At 35.6% G+C, this 20,096-nt stretch overlaps 1 protein-coding gene across 3 annotated transcripts in view; it reads right to left on the reverse strand.

The window, feature by feature from the left end:
- The window catches only part of ANGPT1 (angiopoietin 1), a 242,237-nt gene that overhangs the window by 221,312 nt on the left and 829 nt on the right, over positions 1-20,096 (reverse strand). The gene's annotated exons all lie outside the window — the stretch shown is intronic.

Raw genomic sequence — 20,096 nt, forward strand, 5'->3', positions numbered from 1 at the left:
ACCTAATGTTGTTTTCTTTTCTTTTCTTTTCTTTTCTTTTCTTTTCTTTTCTTTTCTTTTTTTGGTCCAGTATCCCATCCATAACATCACATTTACACATTATATACCCTTAGGCTACTCTTGCTTTTTTTGATGATCTTGACATTTTTGAGGAGTACTCATCAAATTATTTGTTGAATACCCCCTACATTGAGATTTTTCTGATATTTTTGACATGATTAGACAGGGGTTATATACATTAAGGAGGTAAAGTTACTCTCTTTTCTCCCTTCCAACAATGCACTCTTTAGAAAGAAGATACTATGTGCAGCCTATGCTTAAGGAGTTGGGAGTTATACTCCATGTCCTTTATGTGGAACATCTATATAAATTATTTTAAATTCTTCTGCACAAAAGATTTGTTCACTGGGACTTGAACAAGAGAATTTTAAACCAATCCTCCTCTAAACACTAACAAACGAGGCAGCCCTTAGAAAGCCCAACTTAGCTTTGTTGGGTACAGTTTGTAAAGAAAACATTAAAAATTTAAATAGATGTAATTTGTAAACATATGCTATGTTTCATACTTCATTAGGCACTTAGTGAATTTTGTCTCGTATCTTCACCATAACAACCTTTTGAAAAAAGCACTACTATTCTCATTTCATAACATGCAGAAATTTGAAGCTCAGAGGGGTAAAATAACCTGCTCAATTCACACCTACAGTCCATCAAATGCTGAAAGCTAAACTATGTACATGCACATGCACACACACACACACACACACACACACACACACACACAGGCATTATGTATTATGAAACAACACCTTCCCATATATAACAAAGGCAGGAAGTATTTCATAGACTATGGTTTGTCTTCTTTTAAAAAAGAGAGTTGGTTAAGTGGATATTTCCAATTCTAATTTTTCCCCATTCATTTTCCTCATCAAGAATGTAAGTGACTTCCCTATCCCTACTACAACTGGCTATCCCCTGGTTTGAGGTGTTCAATTCTCTAGGGGGTGTGGTCATTTGAGTGAATAAGCTTCATGATATAAAGTCATGAGAATGTAAAAGAAATATGTGTCAACTTCCCAATGAGCATATTTTATTTCTAGGCATAAATATGAGTTTGCTTAACTGTCCACATGTTCTATGTTACAAAACCATTATTCTTGCTCAGCAAACATGGAATTTCTATGTTTTTACAGAACAAGACTTTTACTCAAACATTTTACCTGAAACCTGCATGACAAGCAGGGCACACATATTTTTATATTAACCAGGAAGGAATATCTCTGCGTTGTACCATCATGAAATGCACCATAAGGCATCATCCACTTGGTAACTGCTAAAGAGCACTACGCATTTTATTATTACAAAATGTACATGCTAACAAATATAAAATGACCCAGTTGAAAACATGAAGTTGAGCTCAGGTCATTTAAGATACACACACACACACACACACACACACACACACACGTCAGCAAATCTCTCTCAATATACCTTAATACTTCTCTGATCACATTCTTCACTGAAATGGCTAATGCCCTTATTTTTAAAATGGAACCATGAAATTTTATTTTTTAGTGGGATTTACTTAATTTTCAAAGATCAAACAGACTTAAAAGAATCCAATCATTCCTGTATGTAAGTTTGTATATAATACAAATAGAATAGTGTAGTATGTATCCTGCCTAATAGTACAAATGGAGTTTTAAGTGGTTGGAAGCTTCAATGTAAGGCTCATTTACCTTAGGCTTAATAAACAATTTGACTTGACTCCTTAACACATTCTATACTATAAAACCTGTAAATGTGTGGGGTACAACAAGGAATGGAAAGTAGAATGGGGCTCTTTACCTCTATCTGAATTAAGAAATTTTAAAGCACCCTAGGATTGTCCTTTCCTCCTCTCATTTGAAAAGGTAGAAATGGAGTCAATCATGTCTTATGTGGTACTGAGAATTACTCTTGAGGCACCTGGGTGGTTCAGTCGGTTAAGAATCCAACTCTTGATTTTTGCTCAGATCATGATCTCACAGTTGGGTGAGTTCGAGCCCAGCATAAGGCCCTGTGCTGACAGCAAGGAGCCCACTTGGGATTCTCTCTCTCCACTCTCTCTGTCCCTCCCCTGCTTGACTTTCTCAAAATAAATAAAAATAAACACTAAAAAAGAGAGAAAATTACTCTTAAAGTCATCTGAAGTTAACAGCTCCACATGACACAAATACAGAAACATTTTGTCATAATTTAACATTTTTTCCACAGTACTTAACTGCCTGAATAAAGCATTTTTGTAATGTCCCCAGTTCTAAAATATCAGTGTTATCTTTGATGAATACTTCTGTTTTATTTTTCTTGACCTAAGTACTATTATGATAGTCCCCTCAGAAGTTCACCTGTTCCCTAATTCTCTAGCTGCTTTCTCCAGCCTTTCATGTGTTTACTTCATCACCTTATTACTTCAGGCAAGTATTAGAGCTGCACAGGCCACTCTCCCTGCAATCCCAACTCTGGAAATTCATCCTTTCATTAAGCAACTGCAGCATCCAAAACCATTTTCTCACCATTACTGTATTACTATTTATGTCCTTTAAAAATTTGACAGTAAGGTTCTATTACTGTGTCCCTTCCTATCAAATTCCATTGCTTAAGAGTGAGTTGCAGGGTCACAATACTTATCATACTTACTTATTAATAAGTATCACACCTACTTATCAATTTATCCATCCAACCATCCATCTTTACATCTATCCATTTATCTAATACTATATGGAGTATGGGGCAGGAGAGATGCAAGGAATTTGCTAAGGCATAGAACACACAAAGTGAAGGAAGAAGAGTAAATCATGATAGTGTAATATAACTTCTAGGATTTAGATATGGCTGAAACATAGAGAACCATGGAGAAAATTGTGAGAGATGAGATTAAAGGCCAGTTTAAGTAAGCCACAGTGTTTGAACCCCAGTTTGAGGGTATTTTGGAGCCATTGTTGAATTTTAACCATGAGAATGGCATGATTGGGTTTTGACTTCTGGAAAAGCTCTGGTGCCCAGTGCAGTTTGTCCTGGGACAGATATTAAAATCTTGCAAAGTAATTTCATATATATCATGCCACATAATTATAACTTCTGTAATCTTTCTTTCATATGTCTTCCTGCTCTCGTTGCTACATCAGATCCTAGAACATTTAATCTTGAGTTTATATTCTACAAAACTAGGTCACCCATTCACCGTCTCTTTTATAACTTACCTTTCTGTAAATAAAAGCCTTTAAAATCTACTACTTCCTCTGAATTAAAAAAAAAAAATCAGCTGAGGATTATGGACTACTCCAACCCAATTTCTATGTGTAATTCACCATTTTCAGAGCTTTCAACATTAATTTCTTCACAAAAGCAGAGAAAAAAGGGAAGAAAGAAGTGAAAATTGGTATGAAATGAATAAGTGACCACCCTATGATTAAAGTGGATTCAGAACTGGTCTTATAGGAAGGCAGCTGCTTGGGGTTGAGGGGAGGATGTGAAGTTATTGAAACCCTATCCAAAATATTTCTTGTAGGTTTCCTTTACCTACAGATTCTGCTACTATTTTTAAAGGCCCATCCATATTTATATTGGCCTGAGAACAGTTATTTTGAAAAGTGATGGAAATTTTAACCTGGTTAATTTCCCATCATCTCCACTTCACTTGACTTCAGTCTAGATATACCTATTTTTCTTTAAAAAATAAAACTTACATTACTTTGATGACAAAAGTGGCACATGTTCATATCATACAACAAATACAATATGCATACAAGAGAAAACAAAAATATTCAACTGCACCATTAAAAACAAATCAACACAAATGTTTTGGATGTGTTTCCTGTCAATGGTTTTATACATATACTTACAAGTACACACCCACCTCTCCACCACCCACTCTCATCACACCAAGTCAAGTCTGTAATGTATATGGAGTTTTCCAAACTGAGGACAATAACAGTGTCTACGTACAGGGTTGCAAGGATCATATAAACTAACACATTTAAACTGTCTGTCCCAGGGTTGGTATATACAAAATGCTAAAAATATTAGCTAATATTTTTCATGGTTATAATTATTCAGGTATACTAATATATTCACTTAAAATTCTGTGGGCATTTTCTCTTGTCAAAATATGATTTTTTAACAGATGTAGTTGTGATGTCACTGAAGACATGGCTTTTCATTAGACAATCCTGGGTTGGGGCATCTGCTGGTTCTACTCTTTACTGCTTGTGGGAGATAATGCATGATTTCCTCATTTGAAGCTGTGAATAATACTGCTTATCTTTCAAAAAAAATTTTTTAGGGTTAAAGATCATGGGTCCATGAAATCATAGTAAATACCAAATAAATAACAATATTTGTTTCTAATGTTCCTGCTACGATAGCTGTAATGAATATATTCATATATATTGCTCTTTCCTTCTTTTGAATTATTTCCTTGGGAATGATTCCCAGAAGTAGGATTACTGAGTCGAGGGTTATAAACAATAGTTATGTTCTTTATACTTACTGTTATGTTGTTTTCCATAAGTTTCAACCAATATATAATGTAATAAGCAAAGCACTTTATATATTCAAGGAATGTTCCTATACCTGTTTCATTCAAGTCCACATCCTCTGCTCATCAGTTAAGAAGAAGAGAATCTGGGATGGATTTTTATTGCAGGAATTCCAAACCACTGGGAATTGAACAGATGCTGCTAACTCATTTGACATTTAGGAGACCACCAGTCAGCCGTGCTCAAGAACAGCTTTCAGAAACATCTGGATTTAAACTTACAGCCTAATCATGACAGGTTAAGTAGTAAATAGTTATAAAATAGCTTCATGCCTTGAGTCTCAAAAATCTGAATTCACTGAGATTTTTACAATTTTTAGATGATAGAAAAATTCAAATAATGTAAGCATTAAGACTCACATAAACTATACAGTATATCATTTTGGTATTACGGTTGACTTGGAATTTAGGAAGGCTCAGAGGATTTTTACAAATACTATTTTGAAGGTAAGAAAAATCCTTACAAATAATTATTTTACTCAAAGGAGCACTTTACTCAAAGGAAACTATCTTTGTGCAGTCTTCAAGTTACATTTATTGAATTTTAATTTATGTGAACCTGAAGTAGTTTACAAAAATAGAGAAAGGTAGTAAAAATATTGGCTTAAAAAACAACATTTATGACATTCTACTTATGTCATGAGCCTTAATTAAATGCCAGCCTCTGGAAGGCAGAGCTCATGTCTGATATATTGTTCTTCAATGATTACCATAGAATAAGTACCACAGTAAACCCTTGCATGTATGCCTATGGAAATAGTGACTAATCCAGTCACTATTATCGCATTAATATATTACCTCCAAATTCAGTGGCTTGTAACAACCATTCCATTATACTCATTAGGCTCACAGACTCTATGGGTCAGGATTTCAGACAAGGCACAGTGGGAATGGGTTGTTTCTGCTCCATGATGCCTGGGACTTTAACTTCACATCTGGAGGTAATGGGAGTAAGTAGGGGTTGGAATCACCTGAAGGCTCATTCACTCACATGTCTACAGCCTGAGATGGAATGACTCAAAAATGGTGATCTGTTAACCAGAGCACCTACACATGGCCTCTCTATGTGGCTTGACTTCCTCACAATACAGTGACCTCAAGGTAGTTGGAATTCTAACATGGCAGCCCAAGGCTCCAAGCATGAGTATTACAAAGAACAACATGGAAACTTAATTGCCTTTTATGACCCAGACAGATTCAAAGAGAAGGGAATTAATTCTTTATGAGACAATGACATGCAAGACACTTTACTATTTATATGATATATTATTATATATGCATAAAATACTACTATAACCATTTTTGGAAAACACAACCAATAATTACATTTTAGTGCTGTTTTCCATTTGACTTCTACTCTTCCACTGTGTTAAATCTGTATTTTCTTTGAATAGTTTTAGTACCCAAACATGGTGGGGAGTTTTTGGTTCTAAATTTAAAAACCGTAAGTGGTTTTTCAAACTACACCTTCCTAAAAGATTCTGATACACCCTACTGAATGGACAGGTAGAAATGATTGCGCAGTAATCATAAAAGAACCAATCACACATTAATCTCATTTCCACAGGGGATATTTTGTATCTGAACATAAGAGAAATTCCCAAAATATCTGGTGAATTATTTAAAATACAAGCAATTTAATGGGCTTATAGAGTTTGTTTGAATGTTTTAGTTGCTTCTGATATATTTTTGGCCATGGCTTTAAAATTTAGGGGCGCCTGGGTGGCGCAGTCGGTTAAGCGTCCGACTTCAGCCAGGTCACGATCTCGCGGTCCACGAGTTCGAGCCCCGCGTCAGGCTCTGGGCTGATGGCTCAGAGCCTGGAGCCTGTTTCCGATTCTGTGTCTCCCTCTCTCTCTGCCCCTCCCCCGTTCATGCTCTGTCTCTCTCTGTCCCAAAAATAAATAAACGTTGAAAAATAAAAAAAAAAAAAAAAAAATTTAAAATTTAGATACAGTGGAAGATATTTCATAATAGTAGAATAATAAATAGGGATATTTTATGCTTAAGGTAACTAATTTCCATAGTGATTTTTTTCCCCAATAAACCGCATAAGTTTAATTTGTGAACTCAAAGTATGTAAGCTTTGGTCCCATACGAAACAAAATGATCACAAAATAGTTTTCCTTTCTCTCTGACCTGGAGGCTGCTTAGCTCCTATATATACTCAATCCTCAGTTAAGAGTTTTCTTGAGTACTGAGTGTGGGATTTCTACTTTCACTGTCAACTTTAATCATTTATTTGAATTAGTTTCCTTCGTTCATCAGTTTTTCTTGATTGTCAGTAAAAGATAATGACAGTTCTACTTTCACAGTGCTTATTAATTTTCTGTTCTTTTTTCTAAGCACAAATCTTGGATCAAGATTACTTTTATATCCTGAAGAACTAAACTAAACTAAACTAAACTAAAATAAAGACACATATGGCACATGGTCATTTTCCCAAAAATATTATAAAAGAACCTAATTCATTAATGTTGAAGTGTTAAATAATCTCCCTTATTGACTATATTTTTTCCTATTTGGTCTTTAACCAAAAGAAATACAACCTATAGCTACATTGTAGTGTTTGTAAGTAAAAATGCAGATAAACTAGTTTAAAATATCACCTTTATTTGTATACTCATATCTGTGTAACATCAACTGTGTAAGTAACTCATTATTTGAAAAAGAATGTAAAAACAACAATAGTTATTTGCCTCTGACATGTTTTCGGTTTAAATAAAAATTTGCATCTGGTCAGGAAGAGTGCTAAGAAATAATTCTCCTAAGAATACTAGTTTTCTTAGAGCATTTCTTACATATGTTTGGTGAATTATTCCAATCCCTAAAGAAGATTATTTATTCTGAATATATTCTCCAAAAACTTAGAGGAAAACATCATTCATTTGAACCTCTTCCTACTCTCCATCAATCAAAATTTGTTTTAATTTGTGAAGGAAAAGTGAAAGAGGCATGAACAATTAAGAGCTTTAGATATAGCCACTCAGAATTTCTGAGTTCAGATTTTACACTTGTGTCAAAGTAAATATATAACCTTTTAAAAATCATTTGATTTCACTGAACCTCAGTTTGTTTATCTATAAAATGGAGATGATGATACCTACTATTTATAAAATGTGCTTATCTGTTTGGATGATGATACTGCTTAATGAAGGTGGACTTATTAATACCCTATTTGTTACTCAATACCTGTCTTCAAATAGAATGTCATTTTCATACTTGCTATGTGGACACAATATCTGACATCCATTGCCCTCTTTGAGATAAACTGACATATTCCATTCACAAAGCAATCGTAATTTCACTGGCAGGAGATGGGATTATGCTAAATGGATGAGATAAATCACATCATAATCATGTGTCCACCTAAAATACAAACTATATCACTAAATATAGGAGGTCAATTCCCAGCTTCTATTAATATGTATTTGCTATTTTGTCAGCTTTTTTTTCTTTCCTTTTCTTTTTCTTGTCAGCTGACTCTTGAGAGGAGATGAAAAGTATCAAACATGGTAGATGAAATATTATAAATATGGAGGGGATGAAATATTAGAAATACAGAGGGGATAAAGAAAGAAACCCTTAAAATTAAGAAAGCTTTATATTCCTTAACTTAATAGTTTCCTGCAAATTGGGAAAAGGTCCTTGTTATTAAACATTAACACTAATCTTTCAGACCATTTCACTGACCAAAAGTTGCCCCTAAACAATCTAAGCACCACAGCATGCATTTACTCATGTATATATCCTACCAATAGCTATGGAGCACCAACAACATGGATGTGCCCCACACTGCCGATCGTCATCATTCCATGGAGAACTGAGGTCAAGCAAGTAGATACACAATGAATTTTTTCCTCCTTAATGTGTTTTAATCTCTCCTATTATGCAAAGGTGGATGAAAAGCATACCTGAATTCTACTTTGCCCCCATCCTGTCTTGTCCTCTCTCTTCTTTGGGACTACTTGAAAAAGAATGAACAGAAGGGAGTTAGTCTGGAGTCGTTCTACCTCGTGTGCTTGATAGTTACAAAAAGCTACAACTCTCAAAGCCCAAGCATCTGAGTGGTCAGGCCTCCAAGATCAGGAAAAAAAGAGGAAGAGCCATCACAACTCTCTGCAAGTAGCAGTGTTTTGGCCTTGGACCAAAATACCAGAAATATTTTAATTAATAGGGACAGTGATAAATAAAATAGGAAGTGAGATAAGAGGCCACTGCCTGAGAAAAGAAGGCTTTTCTTCTCATTTTTACAACTCTCTTGAATGACCCACAAAAAAAAGTGCATGCAAATAATATTTTAAGTTCCAGGATGTGCTTTTGCTTTTCCAAGAAGGATTGTCCACAGATAAATCTAAGAGGGAGGTCATTAAATGGAACGTAAGATATATAGAATAGACAGCTTCACCCCATGTAAAGCAATTGTAAGCCCTTCTTTGTGTTTTAAGTTTTTAGATAACTAGTCAGATTCAATTAAGCTCTGTAACTTCAAGAAATGGTGCTTCTAAGGAGATAGGCAGGAGGGACTATAGACGTGGGATTCCTGGTCTGTTAACAGACCTGGGGGAGGCTAGAGAGAATTGGGCTATTGTGCTTCAATCAGCAGCAATAACCTATGTGTCACAGTCAATTTAACCATGGAGCTTTAGAGATAGGATGTGGACAAATGACTGAAACAGTACTTGAGAAAGGGGCGAACACATTTTGTATGAAAGCATTAAGGGTTTAGGTGCAAAGACTACTACAGAAAAAAAATTTTTTAAATAGACTTAAGGTTTGAAGATTGACAAGAAGGGACATGGCAAAAGTTGCTATAGCTAATCCCACAGTTGGTTAAGATCATAGGTCACGGAGCCAAACTGCCTGGAATTGGAGGCTGACCCCCCACCACTTAGCCACTAAGTAAACTTGGACAAGTTACTTCCCTTCACTGTGCCTTAACTTGCTAATTTGCTATGTGGGAAAATTATAATACCATCTACCTCACCCTGGCTTTTGAAGGTATTCAATAGATTAATACATGTAAAGTCCTTCCAAATGGCTTGATAGTTGGTAAAAGGGTTCAACATTTAACTATTACTATAACCCAGAACTGCCCCCAAGGAATAACTAATATTTACTTAACATTTGCCATGTGAGAGAACTTATGCAAGGTAATTTATGTAAATTAACTTTACTCCTAGCAATCAGCCTATAATGTAGGTACTATTATTACCTCAAGTTTACTAATAATACAAATGAGGCACAGAGAGGTTAAGAAAGTTGCCCAAGGCCACATAGCAAGGAAGTAGTATTGTCAAAATTCAAATCTAGGCAGTCTGGCTTTAGGTACAACACACTTCATCACTGCATAGCTTTCTCTTTGACATAGAAAAAACAGTGGACACAAACTATGCGTTTACTATCTATTTTAGTGGGTTTAGGCTTCTCAACAACAGCGGCTGTAGTAGATTCATCACTGTCTCCCAGTACCCAGCAGACCACCTTGTGGATATTTGATTAGATAACTGGCTAACTGGCTGCCTGTCCTTTGTGAATAGCAGGTGTTTAGTTCTATGATTTAGGCCTGTATTCTGAAATCCCACAACAGAACTCACTGCCGTCTCTTATGGAGCAGTCCTCTGGACACTGCTATAGTCCCATGATCCCTCACTGTGCCCCCAACCCCCAATAAAGGCACAGTCACTGGAAACCTTGTTCATTCACCCTCTCTCTTGCCCATCCTCTTTCCTGCACTTCCACGCCATGGCTGCCAGTACAAGCAGCATCACATAGGACTTATGGAAATAATGCCAGAGAAGAGATGGAGGATGAAAAGGAAAGGCTGGCCAGGAATGAGTTCCTTTGAGCCCTTTTGTCCTTCCTGCTCAAAGGACTGCCCCCATCACATATCTTTTCTGGTTTCAAGTCCCAGAAGTCTCCCCACTACAGAATGAGAAGTAGGAGTTTGGAAAAAAGTAGGCCATTGGAAACCCAGAAAAAATTATTAGGATTCTCATTTCTAACATAATAAGAAAGTTAACAATAAATTCATATAAGGCTTCACTTTGGAGCCCTCACTCCTCAGTATATCAAATGGCCGTGTATTATTCATCTCCTAAAAAAAGAGAACAAGCTCATCAGGGCCAATACAATTAAAGATGTCACCTTCAGATGATTGTCCTCTCTCAGCACATTGTGATATGTTGCAGCTTAGGTGTATTTGGAAAGTGGATTTAAGTTTGGTTTTATCTAGTCTTAAGTAAATTAACCTTCTCAGTCAGGATAAATGGCTTAAACAATACCAAATAATCTTACTTGCATTTTATTAATGTTTCAGCACAAATGAATATGAAATTGGCAATTCTGAGATTCCTTTTCCTGCTATCATATACTAGAAGTAAAAACAAAGGTAAGCTTAGTTGACCTAACAGGAATTATTGAAAATTCTGAAAATATGTAAATGCCTACTTAAAATTCAGATCTCCTTTCACTATCCTTAACAATGAATTCTATTCTAAGTGAATATTGTAGCTTGAGATATTAGGTATTTTCAGTGTAATTCATGTTCCGAAATTTAAGATAAGTAAATATAAACTATCATGCATTTGGATAATTCAGGAAATAGATAAGTTATACAATCTGCTATTAATTGTCCAAGAGTTATCTATTATCTTAACATATTTTGGTCATGTTAGGTATGGGTGGGCCTCAACATTCTCAGAGTCAAGAACAACCTGTATTTTTGTAACTTACACATTAACATTCTTTTTTTAAAATGTTTATTTATTTTGAGAGAGAGAGAGAGGGAGAGACAGAGAGAGAGAGAAAGCAGGGGATGGGCAGAGAGAGAAGGAGAGAGAGAATCCCAAGCAGACTCTGTGCTGTCAGCACAGACACCTGCAGGGGGCTTTATCCCACTAACCGCGAGATCATGACCTGAGCTGAAATCAAGAGTCGGACACTAAACCGAATGAGCCACCCAGGCGCCCTCACATTTATAATCTTAACCTGGCTTTGTAGATGGCAGAGTTGGACATTCTTACACTAACTTGTCAAAAAAGATTCAAACTATCAAACATTATGTTTCTTCCTGTCTGCCAGTAGACTGGTTTTGGCAGCTTTACCTCACTAATATTTGATTATTTGGAAGTTTGATTGCAGTCATTCTGAAACTATATTCCTTTGAACATACAGGATCCCCTGATGAATGCCTCTGGGGGAGGAGCTGAGGAAGAGGGTCCAGGCAGGATCTCACTTTGGTTCCCTTCTAGCCCATCTATTTGCATCTAGATTATATATGAAGCTTCTACCTAATAATTTGCTTGGAAACGGGGTTCCACTGCTAAGAAGTATTTGGAATTTATCAGTTCATTTGTTCAAAAATAGTAAACCTTCAGTATATTATTCACATTTTAAAGTTATAAATATTCAATTTATTCAATAAGTTATTCATTTATTCAATAAGTATTAAAACTAATGATTATTATAGCTCTGTTCTTATTACTTAAAAGCTGGGTAAAATTGGAAAACAAAGAGAAGACTAGTGATTTAGCAATAAGGATACAATTCTCACGTCTTGTATCTGTGCAGTTGAGATAAGGTGGATGCAAAGTCTGCTGGGTGTAGCAAACCTTTAGCCACAATAAATATCCACTGTATTTTAATATAGTCAATTATATATTGACAGTGAAGAGAAGAACAGTGTTAAAATGTTTTACAAAATCTTGGGATTATCTCTAAAGGTTTAGTAGCAAAATGCACTTTGGAGTTTTAAAATATTTATTCATTCTCTGAGAATGGAAACCCTCTAATAATCTTTAGGGTCTAGTACTATGATTCAACTCATTCAGGTTTCATGATCCTAATGAGTTAGAACCATACATGTAACTAAATTTTCAAACAGACCACCTTTCAAAATTATCATCAGCAATTCCACAGAAATATACAGTAAGTTTACGTATTTGATACCAGTGAGTTTGGTGGCTTCTATGTACACATTACTGTTTCAAGATATTCACATCTTATTTGCATATTACTAGTATTTCAGCTACTGATTTACTTTAGGTACAGCTTGATACTTACGCTAATTTGCATGCTCTTTCAATAATGCAAAACAAACTTAGGAACTACATGCCAATGCAGACCCGTAATAAGTAACCTGTAGCCATGTAGCATGTATATACAAGTAACATTTATTATATTTGCTATACTCTATATTCTCCGGTACTTATCACTAAATATGCAAACGTCCAAATATGTTATTGATTAAATTATTAGCTGCCAGTAGGGTTATGCTGGGCTTTATGTTTTATACCATTTTCTCTGTTAAATATTACCTTTTCATATGTTTGAAGGAAGAAATCAGGTCATTTGGCTAGGTAACCTAGACCAAACAAACTCAAAACCTCTTACTTCTGCTATTTCTGTGTAAGAATTTGAGAAAAGTGTTTGGTACAGAGTCTCAAAATATAAAGAAAAGATAATCCTTGGAGTGCTTCATTCTTTAGAAACCTCTTTGATAAGGGAGGAGGCATATCTTTTGTACACTTTGTAAAGAGATTTAAACACTAAGAGGCCCTCCCTTCTATGACCATGGGGCCAGAACCAAAGGAGGTTTGGAACTTCCCAACTTCACAGCAAACGATAATCTTGTATTGGAACAAAAGGGGAGGATGACTCAGAATGTAATTAGGGTTGTGCATCTAAGCAAATGGTATTAAAAAAAGAACAGAAGACAAGGCTCAGGAAAAGGATGCTGTTTCTACACAGAGACAAGGCCATGGCAGAATGAAAACAAAACCTCCTCAAGTAGCAAGTTACAGCATAGCAGCTGATAAACCTCTGTAAATTGTGCCTGAACAACCCACTTGTTGCTCCTCCCCTCCCATCATCTACACAAATGGGAATACTTGTAATGCTTATACCTAAAGCAAATGATAGAGGGAGGAAAGGTTTCTAAATAAATTGAACCTAAGAGGCTGAGCTGAAGCCCCAGTGCCATGAAAACAGAACGCCTCTGATGTTTTGTCAACATTCTTGCTGATGCCACAACCAACAGGTTGAAACAAGTACATAAAGCAAAGAGCCCTGGCACCAAGGCCTGGTAAACCCAGATGCTGGTGATCTGCATTGTTATTCAGGTGCTTTTTCTGTTCCAACATATATTTGCTTTTGGAATATTTCTCTGTCCACATAATGATGGGCAGAGGAAAGGAAAGACATGAAATTTCCTTGCCTGTAACTCCTCTAAAATGTCACCTCACAGCATGTCCAGATACCAAGCCAAGAAATGGCTTACTCAGGCTCTCTGCCAACTGGCATGGACCTAAAGATTATTTGACCTCCTGGAGGGCGATCTTTTTCCCACACAACAAACTTCACAATTTACCTTGCAATGGTCCCAATATTAATACCATATTCCTTTTGTGGTATAGGACAGGGGTCGGGAAACTTTCTGTAAAGGACTGGATATTAAATGTTAGCATCTGTGGTCTCTGTTGCAACCCTCAACTCTGCCTTTGTAAGAAGAAAGCAGCCATAGACGTTACATAAACAAATGGGTGTGGCTCGGTTTCAATAAAATTTTATTTACAAATGCATAGACAATTACAGTAAGGAATGGGTGTGGTTTTATTTCAATAAAACTTTATTTACAAACACAGGTGGCAGTCAGGATTTAGTTCAAGGGCCATAGTTTGCTGATCCTTGATTTAAATGATGGAAATTCAGAAGATTAAAATTTCTCCTAGTACATAGTTAGATGGGTATCACAGGGAATATAGTTGAGTGTTTCATTTTCATACAAATATTTAATTATAGCCCAAATCTACTCATGGAATTCATTCATTTCTCTATTCATTAAAAAAAAAAGTATTCTTTCCAACTATGTTCCAGGTATTGTCCTAGAAAAGTAGATCTGCTATAAAAAATAACAGACGAAATAATAAATAAAAACTAGTGAACAAGACAGGCACAGTCTCTACCTCATAGAGTGTAAGGTTCAGGAGAATATCTTTTGCAAATATTTATTGAGGGTCTACTATGTGTTGTGTATATAGGTATACTACAGAGAATAAGACAGACAAGGACCTCTTCTGGCATTTACATTATAGGTAGAGGGAGAAAAAATAAATAAGGTGACAAACAATAAGCAATAAGAGGTCATGCTGTGCCACAAAGAAATAATACAGCATTATATGACAAAAAGTCACTTAGTAGAATTCAGGAAGGTGGTAGGTAATAGTGCTCAGAAAAGACTTTCCAAGAAGATGACTTCCGAGCAAAGACCTGAATAAAAAGAAAGAGCCATCCATGCCAATATCTGGAGGAAGAATTTTCTTAGATAAGTAAATAGCATGTAAAGTCCCTGAGACAGAAATAAACTGACCTTTTATAGAAATAACAAGAAGGCTAATGTCATTTGAGTAACTGGAATAAGGGAAATGTTGTAAATGATGAATCTAGAGGGGAATATGGGGGCAGATCATATACAGCCTCAATGTAAAGAATTTGCATTTTAGTCTTACATAATGAAAAACTGTAGGAAAATTTTAAGGAAAAGAATGATACATTCATATTCATTTCAGATCACATTGAACCAATAATTCCATATGAGATTAGTGCTACTTAAAAAAGGCTTCTGTGAAATGGCATGGTCAGGGGTAAAGAACAGTTGCAATCACCCATAGTAAAGGACCTACTTGCCCTGGTTCAAAAATCCTGCAATCTGCCAAGACAGACAGTTTGAGAAGAGGCTTGCTTCTTCCTACAGAGAAATCCAAAAGACTATGATAGCTCCAACTGCCTAACTTCTAGGACTCAGAAATGTTTTTTCTGTCTTCTTGGATCTTTTGATTCTAAAATATAACAAGCAACAAATAAAACCTAACTATTCATTGAAAAGTTAATACAGGGGAAGACTCCCTACTTGGCTTGAAAACTAAGAGTTGATCTCAGATGAAGTTGGTAGGGACATTTCTACAACTGGATTTAAAAAACAATTATTCCTTTAAACTTTCTTGGCAAGTGCTATTTTTTCCCATCTTAGTGCATAAATTATATATGCATATTTTCTTCAAGTTTAGTGACAATTTTTTAAAAACATACTTATCAATTGTCCACTCATTTCACACATTCAGGAAGCACCCCTACAAGTGCAAATAAAACACAGAACATCCCCTCTGGCTTATTTTGCATAGTCACGAGCCACCAAAACAATGCACAGATGGGAGGTCATTTCCAATTACATAGATTCATATGTGCACATATTATACGCAAATATATGTCATTATTGTATGCAGTAAATTGTTGCCTACTGGCCTGGAAGTCCAAAATTATTTTTTCCCCAAAGGAAGGTCCAACTGACCCTCAAGTAAACTAGCACAAAGGATTTAAGCAAACTTTAGCCTCTAAAAGCAGTTACAAGCTCTCCTAATTTTCATTATTTTATTCTAGCACCACACACTGGAGCACCTGATGTCTTTTATTTAACATTATGATGGTAACAGAGATATTGTTCAAACCCTTAAAAAACATTTCAGATATATATGGGTAAAGAACTATTCACTACACTCAAGGGGACTCATACTCTGAGTCGGAAAACAGCCTCAAAACAAATAATGAAAACGACAGGAAGTGCAGTGCTAGCATGACACATGCAATGAACGTATTATGACAACATGGGAGAACTCAGCCTGGGAGGAGAAGTGGAGCGCAGGTACATGTCCTAGAGAAACTGGCAACAAAACTGACTCGAAGAATAATTAAGTGGACAAGATGGAGCAAAGGTACAAGTTTTTGAGATCCTAGATCACTGGCTAAATGCAATTTGGATAATTAGTAACCACCTACTCCAGACTCAATATTGTTTTAATATCGAGACAAAAGTAATTGTAGGATGTAGTGCTTGCCTAAATGACAACTTACAATCTAGTTAGGGAGGTAAAGGGTACACCCAAAACAAATTGTTAATAGTACATGGTAAAGTATAGATTGCAACACATAGACAATGCATCCATTTATTCATTCAACAAATATTTACTGTCTGTCTGCAAAGGACTGTATACTGTTTTAGGCCCTGGGGATATGGCAGTAGGCGAGCACACAAAGTCTCACGGACGTCACATTCTGGTGGATATTAATATGGGTTAATATTGGTAATATAGGAGTTTCAAAAAGATGATTATAATTCTCTGAAACAAAGAATGTAAGTAGAGGATGTTATTAGTCAAAAATTGCTGTCAGTAGAAACATTTAGCCAAGTGTTCCAGTAAAACCTTCGCACTTATTAAAATATTTTGGATGGCAATTCATACCTAATTTTCTACTAATAATCATCAATTCATCAATTTTATCCAATGTAAAATATTTACAGTAGCTAGACCCTTGTTCTCTGTTACAAGGCATTTTTTTTTACTCAATTTATACTTTCAACAACAACAACAAAAAGACATCATTTGGCGAAGGCAAAAGACATATACATATACGTATACATATTAGTGAACTTCTGGGATACAGGAGAAAGAAAACAATAATTCAAGAAGCACAAGACATAGTGACATTAAACAGTAGACATTTCTCTGTCAAAGAAAGGTAGAAAGGAATCAAATGAGAGTGGCAAAGTCACAAAGGCCATTTGTACTTACTGTTAATATCCCAAGACCTGGTCATCTCAGGTATTGGGTACGGTTTGCTCATAATTCTGAAAAGAACTATACAAGTGAAGAGAGTTGAATCTAGATACACAGCCCAGGTGTTTTACCCAATGAAAGGGTGATTTTTGAGCTTATTATTTATATTGCTCTTCCCCATCTGACAAGTGAAAATAATGCTAGCAACCTAACTCACAATTGGTGTTAATTGACAGGTTACTATGTAAAGTTGATCTCCTTGAATGAAATCCATCATATCAAGAGACAAGTGCCAAAACAGTTCCAACACTTATGGTGAGCGACACATCATTTGCCCCCTCGCATACCTTATTTCTCATCTTGTTCAATGGCAAGACCAGAAATGAGGTGTGAGAGTGTAAGTAACAGCCAATGTCTTGTGAAGATTATTTGTAAAAGAATCCAGTTTACCAAACTTCATGGAAGGTATCAGATTAACATAAATTATCATCTGTCTGCATCTAGCATTTGGAACACACATTCTACATCAAAAACTTTCCTGGTAGTGATGCCATGAGCTGCATAATAATCACCATGCTTTGATTAATTATTTTGCTAAATGGATGATTTAATTACATTTACACTGATAACCTCAGTTTCTGCACTGCATTGCTTTTTATCCTAACACAACTATTCGGAATCAAAATAGAAGTAGTACAACTTGCAGTATTAAGCATACTAAATAGTTACAGTAAAAAGATTTCCATTTGAATTATCAAAATAAATACATTACAAGAAATTTAGAACCTGAAGTAAAAAAATCCTCTAATTAAGGGAAACTTGAGAGAGCTTTTTAACAAGTTCTTTGCTGAAAGAATTTATTTGGTTTCTTGATCCTCCTACCAATCGCATTAACAATGACAAAAGATATGCAAATTTAAGCAGACAATAGTCAAGCCAAACGCTCTGACTCATACCAACAGGGACATTTTCAGCATATAATCAGCTCAATTCACGTTAGCAAGGGTCAATGTAACCAAAGAATATTTGCATAGTTATGCTTGGCCATAATCTGAAAACTATGCCGTAATCATTGACCAAGAACAATGCAAACAAAAATCAAATTTATTTCACACAATAAATTAACATACGAAACATGTGCATGACATAAGCCCAATAGAATCACATATTTACCTTATTGCTGCTGAATCATTGCATAGCAACAAAAAATATGCATTACTATGTCTGAATCACCATTTTGACTCTATGTTTTACATAAACAAAATATTACATTTTTGGTAGAATAGCTTGAGTGGGACAATTTGGGACTAAATTTCCCTCCCAGCCCCTTCAAATTATCCAGACTAATTTTAATGATTGAATTCTCATTAAAAACTAGATGGATGCTATAATGAGAATAGTAATAAGCAATTTAACCAAATTAATTTGTTTACTATTAAAATATATTTTGCTAAAGATAAAACAGATATCCTATTACAAACTACTGCTACAATTAGTGCTTGAAATTTAAACTACAATTATCAAAAGGGTACAGAATTTGGTTTGCTTTCTATTCTTCCGTCCCTATTGATCTTTTTCACCTGTAGTCTACAATAGAAAGATTAACTACAATTCCAGGTTTGGAAACTCTGAAACTACCCAGTTTCAGTTAACTTGTCAAATAAAGTATCGGTGATCTTAGTTCAGTCCCTAGTGGACAAAAGTAGAATAACTATTACTCGCATGATTCAGCAGGCAGTGCTCTAAGTGAGCATGACAACTCGGGGGGGGAAAACAGAGCATTTGTCGTTTGCCCATCTTCTTAAAGTGTTTGCTCTGTTAAAAGACTAATTTAAAGGAGACCGGACTGGCTATGTTCCTACCTATATGCACCAAATGAATTTTTAGTAAAGATCTCCAGGAGAGAAGAATTTTCACAAATGTGATATTGCCACCCTTCTACTGACATAGTTGAATACTCTTGTTATCTGCTGTTTACCTGTTACACAAACGGAGAGCAAAGAAAGAAGCTGCAGAAAGTATGTTCATATTTTAATAGACATATTTTCAACAAAAACTTCTAAATGGTTTATAGAGAAAAACTGAATAAAATGTGCATTTTGATTTTTATAAATTGGGATTAACTGCATATTCATCATTACCATTCATCTGGATACTTCCTGCATGGCACTGTGGTTACCACAATGTCCTGAGAAAAGAGGTATTTCAGGACTATAGCAAAGCCTACACGTGCTCAGCTCCAATCTGCAGGTGCACGCTCTGAAAACAGCAACCACCAGCTCAATCTCTCCTTTCCCACTGGGCAAACAACCTCTTCCTGAGGAGTTCACATTAAAATATATCTTCAGGATTTTCAGGGATGGAAAAAATATATGACATAAATCTGTCCTCTACTATTCTATTACTTGCTAAAATTAATTGCCTTTATATACTTATACAATTTCTCCAACCAAATATCATACTTTACACTTACTCTCATTTCATATTAACTTTACTAGAGGTTGAGAAAAACAAGTATTTGGTGATGATTCCTCACCCTAGCTGCACAAAATTCCTGGTGTGAAATTGATTTGATTCTAAATTAGTATTGTCATTATTTTCTTTTTTCACCAACTTTCTCAAGACACACAGGATTTTTTTTTTCTCCAAGTTGGGCTTAGACAGAAAAATCAAGCTAAATTTTAAATAAGAGGAAACCAGAAACGTCATAAAATATGCCACTGCTAGGCACATAAAAGGGTTGCCACCCTACCTTCACAGGCTTGCACAACAAGCCTGAAAACCTTGGCTCACCCATGAAGTCACTGGGAGCCAGCCGGCTTGCATTTGCAAACACTGCCTCCCTCCCACCCCCACCCCTGAGCAAAAGGTAAACACACAAATGCCCCCCTAAGGAACTCTAAGTT

This window comes from Prionailurus viverrinus, chromosome F2 (assembly GCF_022837055.1).
Source record: "Prionailurus viverrinus isolate Anna chromosome F2, UM_Priviv_1.0, whole genome shotgun sequence".
NCBI lineage: Eukaryota > Metazoa > Chordata > Mammalia > Carnivora > Felidae > Prionailurus > Prionailurus viverrinus.